The sequence below is a fragment of the Scyliorhinus canicula genome, chromosome 2 (genome assembly GCF_902713615.1).
Source record: "Scyliorhinus canicula chromosome 2, sScyCan1.1, whole genome shotgun sequence".
In the NCBI taxonomy this organism is placed as follows: Eukaryota; Metazoa; Chordata; class Chondrichthyes; order Carcharhiniformes; family Scyliorhinidae; genus Scyliorhinus; species Scyliorhinus canicula.
This window is the reverse complement of record NC_052147.1, coordinates 119,800,773-119,814,265: the sequence shown is the minus strand read 5'-3', so window position 1 is coordinate 119,814,265 and position 13,493 is coordinate 119,800,773.

Genomic DNA, 13,493 nt, shown 5'->3' with positions numbered 1-13,493 from the left:
TTCCAAATCCTCAGGTCTATTGCTAATTTGTATGCTTCTTTGAATCTAATATTATTTGTAATTTCCCTTGTAAACCATGGTTTGGCCTCTTGTGCCAAATAGGAATAAACAACTTTTGAAATTCGCCTATAAATTCCTTGAATGCCTCCCATTGCCTATCCACTGTCCTTCCTTTCAGTAATGTTTCCCAGTCCATCATAGCCAACCCATGCCCCCATATCATCATAGTTGCCTTCATTGAGATTCGAGACCATGGTCTCGGAATCAACTGTCTCACTATCCACCTTGATAACAAATTCTATGGTCACTCATCCCCAAGGGTTCTCTCACATCTAGATTGCCAACTGATCCTTTCTCATTGCACAATACCTAGTCCAAGATGGCCTATTCCCTAGTTGGTTCTTCCTCAACAATACAGTAGAAAACGTCCTCCTCTACTGTGACTAATTTGACTCACCCAATCTATATGCAAATTAAAGTCACCCATAATGACAATGTTACTTTATTACATGCATCTCTGATTTCCTGTCAAATGCTATTCGCAACATTACCGCAACAGTTTGGTAGTCTGTATATCACTCCTATGAATGTTTTTTTTTGCCCCTTGCTGTTTCTTAACTCTACCATACAGATCAGATGTGCTGATATCAATATTGTATCAATATCTTCTTTAATCAACAATGCAATTCCAGCACCTTTTCTTTCTGTCTGTCCTTCCTAAAAACTCAATACCCTCAATGTTTAGTTCACATCCTTGGAGCCTTGCCTCTGTAATCTCTTTTTTTTAAAATAATTTTTATTGAAAAATTTTGAATTTATACAAGAATAACGCACCATAGTAAAATACCAAAAATAACAATCATATTAACAATCATAAACATTCGCCCCACCCCCATGCACAACACAGCATTTTAACAACAATGCAAAGTAACACAATATAAAGTTACAGATTAGAAACTACAATAAGGAACACCCCCCCCCCCCCCCCCCCCGGTTTGCTGCTGCTATTGACCAAGATACCTATCTTTGCGCCAGGAAGTCCAGAAAAGGCTGCCATCGTTTATAGAACCCTTGTACTGATCCTCTCAGGGCAAATTTGACCCTTTCCAGTTTTATAAATCCCGCCATGTCACTGATCCAGGTCTCCACACTTGGGGGCCTTGCATCCTTCCACTGTAGCAGGACCCTTCAACGGGCTACTAGGGACGCAAAGGCCAGGACACCGGCCTCTTTCGCCTCCTGCACTCCCGGCTCTACCGCAACTCCAAAAATCGCGAGTCCCCACCCTGGTTTGACCCTGGATCCAACCACCCTCGACACCGTCCCCGCCACCCCCTTCCAGAATTCTTCCAGTGCTGGGCATGCCCAGAACATATGGGCGTGGTTCGCTGGACTCCCCGAACATCTGGTGCACCTATCCTCACACCCAAAGAACCTACTCATCCTAGTCCCGGACATGTGGGCCCGGTGCAGCACCTTAAATTGGATGAGACTAAGCCTCGCACATGAGGAGGAAGAGTTGACTCTCTCCAAGGCAACCGCCCAAGTCCCGTCCTCTATCTGCTCCCTGAGTTCCTCCTCCCATTTAGCCTTCAGCTCCTCCACCTCCTGCATTACCTTATAGATGTCCGACACCTTCCCCTCTCCGACCCACACCCCCGAAAGCACTCTGTCCATCGTCCCCTGCGAGGGCAGCAAAGGGAATCCCTCTACCTGTCGCCTAGCAAACGCCTTTACCTGCAAGTATCTGAACATGTTCCCTTGGGGAAGGCCAAATTTATCTTCCAGTTCCCCCAGGCCCTCAAACCTCCCGCCAATAAACAGGTCCCTCAATTTGCTGATGCCCGCCCTTTGCCACCCCCTAAATCCCCCATCCTTGTTCCCCGGGATGAACTGATGGTTGCCACCCAGTGGAGCCTCCATCGAGCCCCCTGTTTCCCCCCTATGCCGCCTCCACTGTCCCCAGATTCTTAGGGTCGCCGCCACCACCGGGCTCGTGGTAAACCTCTTGGGGGAGAGCGGCAACGGTGCCGTTACCATGGCACCCAGGCTCGCCTCTGTAATCTCAACTATATCATACCTCTTTACATCTATATGCGCAACTAATTCACCCATTTTATTTTGAATGCTCTGAATGTTCAGGTTTTAAACCCTTTACCGTGCCTTGTCCCGTCTCTACTATTTCTTACTGTCATTATCTGATTTTGGCCCATGATTTTTTTTGCCTATCACTTTCCTTATTATCCTTGCAGTCTTTTTCTCTTGTTCTTGATTTCCCCCTGCTCTGAATCCTTATCTAGGTTCCCATCCCCGTGCCACATTAATTTAAACCTTTCCCAACTGCTCCACCATACGATAGCTTAGATATTCAAATACCGTTTGTTGCCAAATAAATTTGATATCTTTCATTTTTTGTACGTCCTGATGAAAGATTGCATCCACCACACGAGCATTTTTGAAAATTCCTCTACCTTTGTTTCATCTCTCCCTTCCCCAACCTTAATACCAGGGGCAGAATTCTCCAGTCTGTCTGCCGCGTGTTCCTGAGCTGCGGGCCCATGCCCGCAGTGGGATCTTCCGTTCCTGCACCTGCCAATACGATCTCCCATTGTGGCTACACTGCCGGGAAACCTGTGGGCATGGGTGCGCTGTCAGCGCAACAGAGAATCCTGCCCCAGATGTTTATAAATATATTAGTCGATCCGTTCTTCTATTTCATTGGGTGCCTTTGTTTTCTATAAATTTAGAGTATCCAATTATTCTTTTTCCAATTAAGGGCAATTTAGCATGGCCAAACTACCTACCCTGCACACCTTTGGGTTGTGGGAGTAAGGCCCATGCAGACATGGGGAGAATGTGCAAACTCCACACGAGCAGTGACCCGGGGCCGGGATCGAACCTGGTTCCTCAGCACCCTGAGGATTTGATTGGGTGCCTGGCCAGTGATTTTCCCCCCACCTTCACTGAGAAGGAAGAATTTATCCATGAGTTTTCCAGTCTCTAAAAGTCACTGAGACAGCAGCAACCAAGATAGAATTAAGATCTCCTCAAACACAAATGCAACTGAGATACTTCTGCGAGGACAATTTTATGCATGAAGGCTCTTGAGGTGGGTAACTCTTGGATACCCTTTATACTACTGGGCTTTTCAAAATTCTGGGTGATTCTTCACCAACACTACAGTTTTCAACTAAAAGTTTCCCTTATTTTTTTACCCATCAATGTTTCGTAGTTATGTCTGCATTTTAACTTGTTCCCATCTATCATACAAGAGATGCACAGCAAATATTTCTCCTGATTTACTACATGTAGAGGCTTTCGCACAGTTGTTGGCAGTGAGGGGATGGGGTTGGTATGTGGAAGGGATTTAAAATCCCTTCCATGATTTCACCAGATATCTAGAGAGGTTCTTCGCAGCTGTCTTTCATGTCATCTTACAGATGGTATGTCACTCAGGTGATCAACAATGATATGACATATTTTGGTTATTTTCAGGTTTCTAAGATGAGGATTTTCTAATCCTTACCATCAAATTGGAACGAGTGCATTCCTGCTCGTGGTTTTCATCATATCTGCAAATGGTTTGTCTCAGAAGAGCTGGTAACCATTCAGTGGTCAGCAAAGTGTTCCCCAGTATGTTCCTATTCTACCAATTGGCAATGAAACAGGACATGACTATTTCCTTCACATTTCCAATAATATCAATAATAGTGCCGAATTGGCATTGTGAATTAATACAATCTCTTTGGAAATCATTTTAATTCCATCCAAGATTAATAAAACAAAATTTGCTTCTTTCTGGTGTTCATGACAGGTGAAAATGTTTTGCCAATGTCAATTCAGATTGAAGGGAATGTGTAGGTGTGAATCTTCAGTACAAATGTGACAAGAATTTGGCACTATATTTGACCAGGCAATGTTTCAAAGATGGCTAGTGCTATATTGGTGGGTTTTAGCTTAGTCAAAACCCACCCTCTTACACAGTTAAAATTAGACCCCTGGTATTACACAGCATAAGCAGCACAGCAACAGTACATTTGGACCAACAGTCCAGAGAGGATAGGATCAATTGGAGAAAAGAAATGCATGATGAAATTGCAGAAATTGTGGTGTACTTAGCCTCAGCATAGTGTAAGTGTAAATGAAAGGTGAAGCAAGTAGGCTACTACAAGGATATTGTATATAATAATTTAATAGAATCGTTATGCTCATGAGTTATTTGTGTATCATGTTGTAACAGTGACATGGGCAGTCACGTGCTATAGAGCACTAGAGACTGTAGAGCAGATGGAATATTTTGTACTCGCAATGTGCCTACCTAATAGTTCATCATGTGTATAATGTAAATAAAGCTGTTTGAAGTACCTACCCGAGTTCGACCAGATAAAATTGACTAACATACGAAACAGACGCTCAGGTAAGGAATTAGTTGGTGGACCTCAAATTAGTAAATGCTGACCGCATTTTCCCTACAATGCTAAATGAGACAGAAAAAGTAGCAGAAGTTTCGATTTGGTGTTTTAGACATTGCTGGTTATGGAAGTTGTGACTGAGAAATGGAGGGTGTGATGCAGAGGGTAGCCCAACAGCATAGGTTCAGTTCCCAATATAACCCCCGGCTGAAGTTATTCATGATCATCTGGGGGGGGGGGGGGGTGAGGAGATCCTCAGGTTAAATTCCCACCAGTCAACTCTCCCCTCAAAGGAGAAAGCAGCCTGTTGTCATCTGGGACTATGGCAACTTTACTTTTATTATTTCTTCCAATGCTGTCACTTAGACCAGCAGACTATAGTCACAGTTACTGCCCCATATGGATTTTAATTTGACTGCAAGGGTTGATATAAGTAAACTGGATCTCTGATAAACATCTTTACATTGCCTTTAGAGCCACTGAGTTATTTTTTTTTCTCTTGGACCATAACAATTATTTTTTCCTTCAAGTGAACACCGAGCATGGTGAATATGGTGCTGTGCTATTCCATGTTGCAATGATGAAGCTAACTGGATGACTCAAAATGTTATGTAAAAATATCTCATCAAAATCTAGTTTACCATTCAGTCCCTGCAATTAAACTAAAAACCACCAGGAGGCAGCAACTATGACTAGAGTCTACTGGTTGAAGTGACATAACTACGACAAGATGTCAGCAAAATATTAAAACAAAGTCATTTAAATATTATCAAATGTGAACAAACTTTAATCATATCAAGGCTAATGTTGGCACCTCAGTATCAGTACTTTGATACAGGGCGGAAGTAATTTAATGTAACAAATTAAGTATCTATTATTGAGGAGCTGTGTTATTTCTCTTTTAAATATACCTTATCAAATTAGAAGTTTGCAATTGACTAAGTTATTAAAATGATTGGTGAAATTAGTACTGTTGCATTATAAAAACTTATTGAAATTGAACATTTTCTATTGAAATAGAACCATAAAGAAGTTACAGTGCAGAGAGGCCATTCAGCCCATCATGTCTGTGACAGTCAAATTAGAAAAAAAATAAACTAGCCGCTCATTTTAATCCTGTTTTCCAGCACCTGGTCCATAGCCTTGCAGGCTTCAGCACTTCAGATGTGGATCCAGGTACCTTTTTTAAATGAATTGAGTGTTTCAACCTCAACCACCAACTTGGGCAGTGTATTCCAGATGCTCAGCATCCTCTGGATGAAGAGGTTTTTCTTCCTGTCCCCTCTAATCCTTCAACCAATTACCTTAAATCTATGTAACTGACCCTTCAACTAGGGAAGCCTAGCCTTTCCGGTCTACCCTGTCTAGGCCCCTCAATTTTGTAGACCTCAATTAGGTCACTCCTTAGACTCCTCTGCTCTAAGGAAAACAACTTAGTCTATCCAATCTCTCCTCATAGCAGCAATTTTCAAGCCCTTGGTAACAGATGTCAACTTTAATCAGTTTAAAATCAATCGCCAATTCTTTTAGTCATCTTGATGAAGATCAGTTTATTTTAAAGAAACATGAACCCAGGAAAGAAGAGCAACAGTGGGGAGAACCTAATGTCCCACCCGACCTGGAGGTGAGTTTGGAGGTGGGTCACATTTAATTGAGTGGGAGGGTGGCAGATAGGGACCACATTGCCTTCCCATCTCTGACCTAATAAAGTCCTGATGTGGAGATGCCGGCGTTGGACTGGGGTGAGCACAGTAAGAAGTCTTACAACACCAGGTTAAAGTCCAACAGGTTTGTTTCAAACACGAGCTTTCGGAGCACGGCTCCTTCTTCAGGTGAATCATTCACCTGAAGAAGGAGCCGTGCTCCGAAAGCTCGTGTTTGAAACAAACCTGTTGGACTTTAACCTGGTGTTGTAAGACTTCTTACTAATAAAGTCCAGGTTGGGAAGGCTCACGGATGGCCTTTCCATCCCGAAACCAATTGAGGCCCTTAAGTGGCCTCACCCTTCCACTTACACCCTGCCCTCACCTTGTATAGTGACATCCTTAGGTAGTCACTACTCAGGGAGCAAGAAAAGCAAATCCTGTCAAGTTTGCTTGCAGGCTCCTGGGAAATGGGGGGGTCCCCATCGCTGTTATGCACTCGGTGCCTGATTGAGGCACCCAATGTTGGGTAAGAGTTGGGGAGAGGAGCATGCTCAGAGTCACCTCATGTCCTTTTTTCTGACCCCATTGTTCCTTAGGCAGTAATCCCCTCCCCATGACACCACATTCTACCCTCACTCACCTGTGACACACGTCCCTCACATATCTTGGTCCTCTGGTGGGTACATTTTGGCAAAATCACTCCCCGGCAATGAAGAACTCCCAGCCTCTGACTCTGATTGAGCTAAAAAAAAAATACATGTTTGCTAATGTTATCGCGAGTATGTTAAAGAGCACAATATCCAACCATTCTTACATCGAATTTTATATTAATAATTTAATTTTAGCAACTATCAATTAAAAAATTAGATGTTTTGATTGGTTAAATGCAAATAAACAGCTATAAACTGGTTGTTAAATGTGGACTAGATTTTTCAAGCCTTCAGATTATGCAATGCATTTGCAATGCTTATTTGTGTAAAAATACCAAGTTTTTACAAGGATTTCTCAAGTGGGCCTGTTGCAATTTTAAACAATAAAATAAATCCAAATGCCCTAACTACCATAAAGAAGCAGTAAGAAGTCTTACAACACCAGGTTAAAGTCCAACAGGTTTGTTTCAAACACGAGCTTTCGGAGCACGGCTCCTTCTTCAGGTGAATGGAAAGGCTTGTTCCAGAAATGTTTATATAGACACAGTCAGAGATGCCCCGGAATGCGAGCACCTGCAGGCAATCAAATCATCAAAGATGCAGAGAGAGAGGTAACTCCAGGTTAAAGAGGTGTGAATTGTCCCAAGCCAGTTCAGTCGGTAGGCCTCTGCAAGTCCAGGCTTGTTGGTGGGGGCCGAATGTAATGCGACATGAATCCCAGATCCCGGTTGAGTCCGCATTCATGCGTGCGGAACTTAGCTATAAGTTTTTGCTCAGCAATTCTGCGTTGTCGCGTCTCCTGAAGGCCTCCTTGTAGAATGCTGACCCGGAGATCAGAGGCTGAATGTCCTTGACTGCTGAAGTGTTCCCCAACTGGAAGGGAACAGTCCTGCCTGTTGATAGTCGCACGACCTGTTGGACTTTAACCTGGTGTTGTAAGACTTCTTACTGTGCTCACCCCAGTCCAACGCCGGCATCTCCACATCATGGCTACCATAAAGAAGGTTCATGTCAACAAGGAGCAGGCTAGCTGTAAAGCTTTAAACGTAAGATGTTACTGTCATTAATAATAGGTGGCTGGTGTAGCTCACCAGGCTAAATCGCTGGCTTTTAAAGCAGACCAAGCAGGCCAGCAGCACGGTTCAATTCCCATTCCAGCCTCCCCGGACAGGCGCCGGAATGTGGCGACTAGGGGCTTTTCACAGTAACTTAATTGAAGCCTACTCGTGACAATAAGCGATTTTCATTTCATTAATAAATAAGAGAGCATATTCAGGCAGTAAAATATTGATTCTCTAAATAATTCCGCACCTATTTCTGCGTAACTCATTTATTTAAAAAGAACGCACGGCGATAATTATACTAGCGTGCCATACCACAATGTAATTAAAGGTTTATGTTGCCAATTCAAATTGGGTATTCTCTTTGGCACAATGGCAGCAGGTTACTTCCATAAGCAGTCTAAATTTCTTGCATTTAAGTGTTTGCCATGCTACCAATATCTTGCCATAAGATAGTGTAACCCAGAGATGTAACAGTAAGATTCCAATGGTCTTTACTGTATATCTGGGGCAGAAATTGGTCTGCCCATTTTCAGGCATAAAACAGTCATAAATCATTCCTACTTAGCAATGGAACAGCCTGTGTGCAGTCTGAGCAGGTGGAGACCCATGGCTAACTTAATGGGGCAAATGATTTATGATGATTTTGTGTTTAAGCCATAACATTCCCCAATTCTTACTAATCTTTGGGATCCCTGCCTCTGAGCCAGAAGCTCTGAGTTCGAGTCCCACCCCAGGATTTGATGGCCATAATGCCACCAAACAGGTTGAGTATCAACTTGTAAATCCTTCCAAACACTTCAGTAGCTGGTGGTAAGAGTGGGGAGAGTCCTGGTCAGCCATGCTTGATGGGGAGTGGTGCCCCTCAAGCTATAAGCCCTAGTGACAGACCCGTGACCTGTTGTGGGAATAACTAGCTATGGAAGCCTTAATGCACCACTAGGTGCAGGAAGAGAAATTCAAATCTTATATTTATGATCCCTAGGTTTGGCCTCCCCTGTAATAGATTACCTCTCTTAAAAAGAGAAAAGGGCCTTGAGCTGTTTTAATATTTCCCAGTGGGTATATCCTCTTGGTTCTGATATCATCTTGGTCAATCTTTTCTGCACTCTCTCCTTTGCTTCTGTAACCTTTTATAAGAAGGAGACCAGAACTGTAAAAGGAATTTGAAGGTGGTCTTACCCAAAGAAGTATATCCCCAAGTCACTCTTACCCCTCTACCCGATTTAGATTTTTTTGTCCAAATTCGTCACTTTGGTATTCTTCGTATCTGTGTGAATGTATTGAAATTTATCTGCCAGTTAGGTGCTCATTTTGCAAGTTTAGCAATGTATTTTTGTATCCTAGAAACTTGCCCGTCATTAGCCAGGGATCAGAACCAGCGGCTTCACCACTGAAATTAGGAGCTGATCCAATCTGCCATGGTGCCATCTTTGAGCTTTTATGAGGGGGGTGGGGAGTGGTGGAGGCACATCTCCTTTTAATGAACCTGGAATGAGGTTTTATTAACTTTTAATTAATAATAATCTTTTATTGTCACAAGTATGAAGTTACTGTGAAAAGCCCCAAGTCGGCACATTTCAGCACCAGTTCGGGTAAGCCGGTACGGGAATTGAAACCACGCTGCTGGTCTTGTTCTGCATTACAGTCTAGCTGTCTAGCCCACTGAGCTAAACCAGCCACTGATTTACGAAAAATAAATAGGTTGCATTTGTCTTGCCAATTGGTGAATACATACGTTGTCATGGATCTGCCCAGCAACAGGTAGAAATTTGCCTAGTAATAGCAATAACACAAATGTTACAAGGCATGATGAGATGTGATCTTCCCAGCCACAGAAGTCATGGGTATGCTCAGCAATTCGTGTGTTCAGATAGAAATCTGCGCAGTGACAACAGTAGCCAGCACTCAAAGGCATAATGATCGGGGGAAGGGAGACCCTGGAGTGCCGGGATACATCCATGAGCCGTGTACATAGTTGGTGGCCATGTTGGGTGCCCCCTGGACAATGGGAAACCCAGGAGCGCTGGGGCCTGACCACATGGTGAGAGTAGCGACAGTGGCCATTTTGGATGGCCTCTGAACAAAGGGAAACCCTAGAGTTCAGGGACTCATCACCAGGTAAGTATGGTTGATCCCGCAGGTCCGGGGAAGTTAGGGACCCCCCACCAGGATTTTTACCTGCAACGTAAGGGGACTCAGCCCAATGAAAAGAGCCAGAGTCTGCACCCATTTAAGCCCAAAAGCTGACATAATTCACTTACAAGAGACGCACCTGAGGGAGAAGGACCAACTCCTGGTAAGAAAGGGCTGGGTGGGACAGATATACCACTTATGTTACAGGACGAGGGCTAGGGCAGTAGCAATACTAATTAACAAGCGGACGAGGTTTACAGAAACCAAGAACGTTACGGACCCAGGGTCAGCGGTGTTCCTGCATCCAGGAAAAAAGGAATTCTCATACTTTTCACAAGTGCACAAGGTATACACCCACATAGACTTCTTTGCAGCGGGGTAATTGGTGCTTCCAGGGATCAAGGGAACGGAATACTCCGTGATCATTATCTCCGAGCGTGCTCCACATTATATGGATGTGAGGTTGGAGACAGGCCGGGCCCAGCGCCCCACATGGAGGCTGGACACGGACCTCCTGGCCGACAAGGTTTTCTGTCAAAAAACATTGCGGGCCATAGGCAATTACATTAGTAACAACCAAAATGGGAAGGTCTCAGCCTCCACGCTCTGGGAGGCACTGAAGACTGTGATTAGAGGAGAGATCATAACCTACAAGACGTGCAGAGACAGGGAAGAAAGGGCAGCCAGGCAGCAATTAGTGGACTCCATTCTGAAAGTCGACAGAAAGGATTCCAAGTCTCCGACCGTAGAGCTGCTGGCGGAGCGGAAAAAGCTACAAATGGGCTTTAAACTGCTATCCACCAGGAAAGCAGTGTACAAACTCCACCAGACACGGGGACCTTGTACAAACACAAGGCAGGCCGCCTATTGGCTCACCAGCTGAGAAAGCAGGCAGCCAAGAGGGAAATAGCCCTGGTAAAGAATAGCAGACAGAACCAAAAGAGGTCAATCAGGCATTTGCGACCTTCTACTGGGGACTGTGCGCCTCCGAGTCCTATTACGGGGGCGCGGGGATGAAACAGTTCCTAGACGGCTTGGAACTACCAGCGGTGGGGGAAGAAAGTAGGGGGGAGCTGGAAGCACCAATAGATCTGGGAGAAATCATGGCGTACATCAGTTCCATGCAGGCGGGGAAGGCACCGGGACCCAACGGGTTCCCGGCAGACTGCTATAAAATATTTGCGCCAGTCCTGGCCCCACACCTAAGGGACATGTTTGCAGGCAAGGGGCATTTTGCCCCAACCCCCCCCCCCCCCCCCCCCCCCCCCCCCCCCCCCCCCCCCCCTCCACGCTAGTGCAGGCCAAAAATTCACTGCTGCCCAAAAACTGGACATGACAGAATGTGGATCATATAGACCCATTTTACTGCTGAATGTGGAAGTGAAAATACTCAAGTCCTGGCCAAAAGGCTGGAGGGCTGCTACCGGAGGTGGTCGCGGAGGACCAAGCGGGCTTTGTCAAGAGTGGGTTGCTCACCGCGAATGTCAGGTGGCTGCAGAATGTAATAATGCCCTCTTCCCCCCCCCCCCCCCCCCCCCCCCAGGAAGAGAGCACCAGAGTTGATCGTCTCCCTGGACGCAGAAAAGGCCTTCAACAGAGTCAAATGGCAATACCTCCTCGAGGTACTAGAACGGTTTGAGCTAGGAGCGGGATTCACCGCCTGGGTGGGGCTCCTATACAACGCTCCCAAAGCAAGTGTCCGAACGAACACCACCAGCTCTGAATACTCCCAGCTACAGAGAGGAACAAGACAGGGCTGTCCCCTGTCCCCACTCTTGTTCACGCCAGCAATCGAATCTCTGGTGATAACCTTACGGGATGCAAAAAGCTGGAAGGGAATCCGGAGAGGAGACAGAGAGCACAGCGTCTCACTCTATGCAGATGACCTGCTCCTCTATGTCTCAAAGCCACAGGAGGGACTGAAGGCAATACTGTAAATACTGAAAGAGTTTGAAACCATCTTGGGCTACAAACGTAACCTGGCAAAAGTAAGGCATTCCCAGTGAACCTAAAAGGGGGAGGGACAGAGCTGGAGGGGTTCCCGTTTAAAATGGCCCAGAACAGATTCCATTACCTGGGGATCCAGATAGCCAGAGACTGGACACAGAGCCACAAGTGGAACCTGACCAGCCTGGTGGAGGAAGTAAAAATGGCCCTGCAGAGGTGGGGCTCACTATCACTCTCCCTGGCGGGAAGTGTGCAGACGATCAAGATGAACGTACTGTCGTGGTTACGCCTCCTGTTCAGATCCATACCGATCTTCATCCCCAAGACCTTTTCCAAAATGTTGACAGTCTAATCATGGCGTTTGTGCGTGTGTGGGGGGGGGAAGAACCCGAGAATTCCCAAACTACCGACACTGCAAAGAAGGAAAATCAAAGGGGGCTTGGCTTTATTGAACCTACAATACTACCACTGGGCAGCAACGGCAGAAAGAGTGAGGGGACGGGTACACAAAACCGACACTGAGTGAGTACAGATGGAGGAGACTTTCTGTAAAGGAACGTACCTCCGGACCATGGCTATAGCAGCACTCCCTTCCCCTCAACAACATACACAACGAGCCCAGTGGTAGCAGCCACACTGAGAACATGGGCCCAATTGAGACAACACTTCGGGCTAACTAACATGGCCCCCATCTGCGGCAATCACAAATTCCGCACAGCAATGCCAGACACCACCTTCAAAAGATGGAGGCAGGACAGGGGTACACTGACATCAGAGACTTTTACATAGGGCACAGACTGGCGACACTGGACGAACTGACGAAGTGTAAACCACCAAAAGGACAGGGAATGAGACACCTCCAAATAAAACACTTCCTAGACAAAGAGACAGTAGGGTACCCGAGGGCCCCAGAAAACACACTACTAGAGGAACTGATAGGCACAAGCAGCAAGGAGGGGGACTATGTGATTTGATTTTTGATTTTATCACGTACCGAAGTACAGTGAAAAGTATTTTTCTGTGACCAAGGGAACGTACACAGTAGTACGTAGTAGACAATAAAAAGAATAATCAACAGAATACATTGACAAATGGTACATTGACAAACAGTGATTGGTTACAGTGCGGAACAAGGGGTCAGCAAAGCAAATACATGAGCAAGAGCAACGCATCGTGTAGCGCATTGTGGATAGTGTTCTTACAGGCAACAGATCAATCCGAGGGGGAGTCGCTGAGGAGTCTTGTAGCTGTGGGGAAGAAGCTATTCCTATCTCTCGATGTGGGGGTCTTCAGACTTCTGTACCTTCTGTCTGATGGAAGGATCTGGAAGAAGGCAATGCCTGTGTGGGAGGGGTCTCTGATAATGCTGTCTGCCTTCCTGAGGCAGCGGGAGGTGTAGACAGAATCAATGTGGAGGTTGCAAGCTTGTGTGATGCTTTGGGCTGAGTTCACCACACTCAGCAGTTTCTTGCGATCTTGAACCGAGCAGTTGCCAGACCAAGCTGTGATGCAGCTGGATAGGATGCTCTCTATCGCACATCGGTAGAAGTTTGTGAGAGTCGATGCAGACATGCCAAATTTCTTTAGTTTCTGTAGGAAGTAGAGATGTTGTTGGGCTTTCTTGACTGTTGCATCAATGTG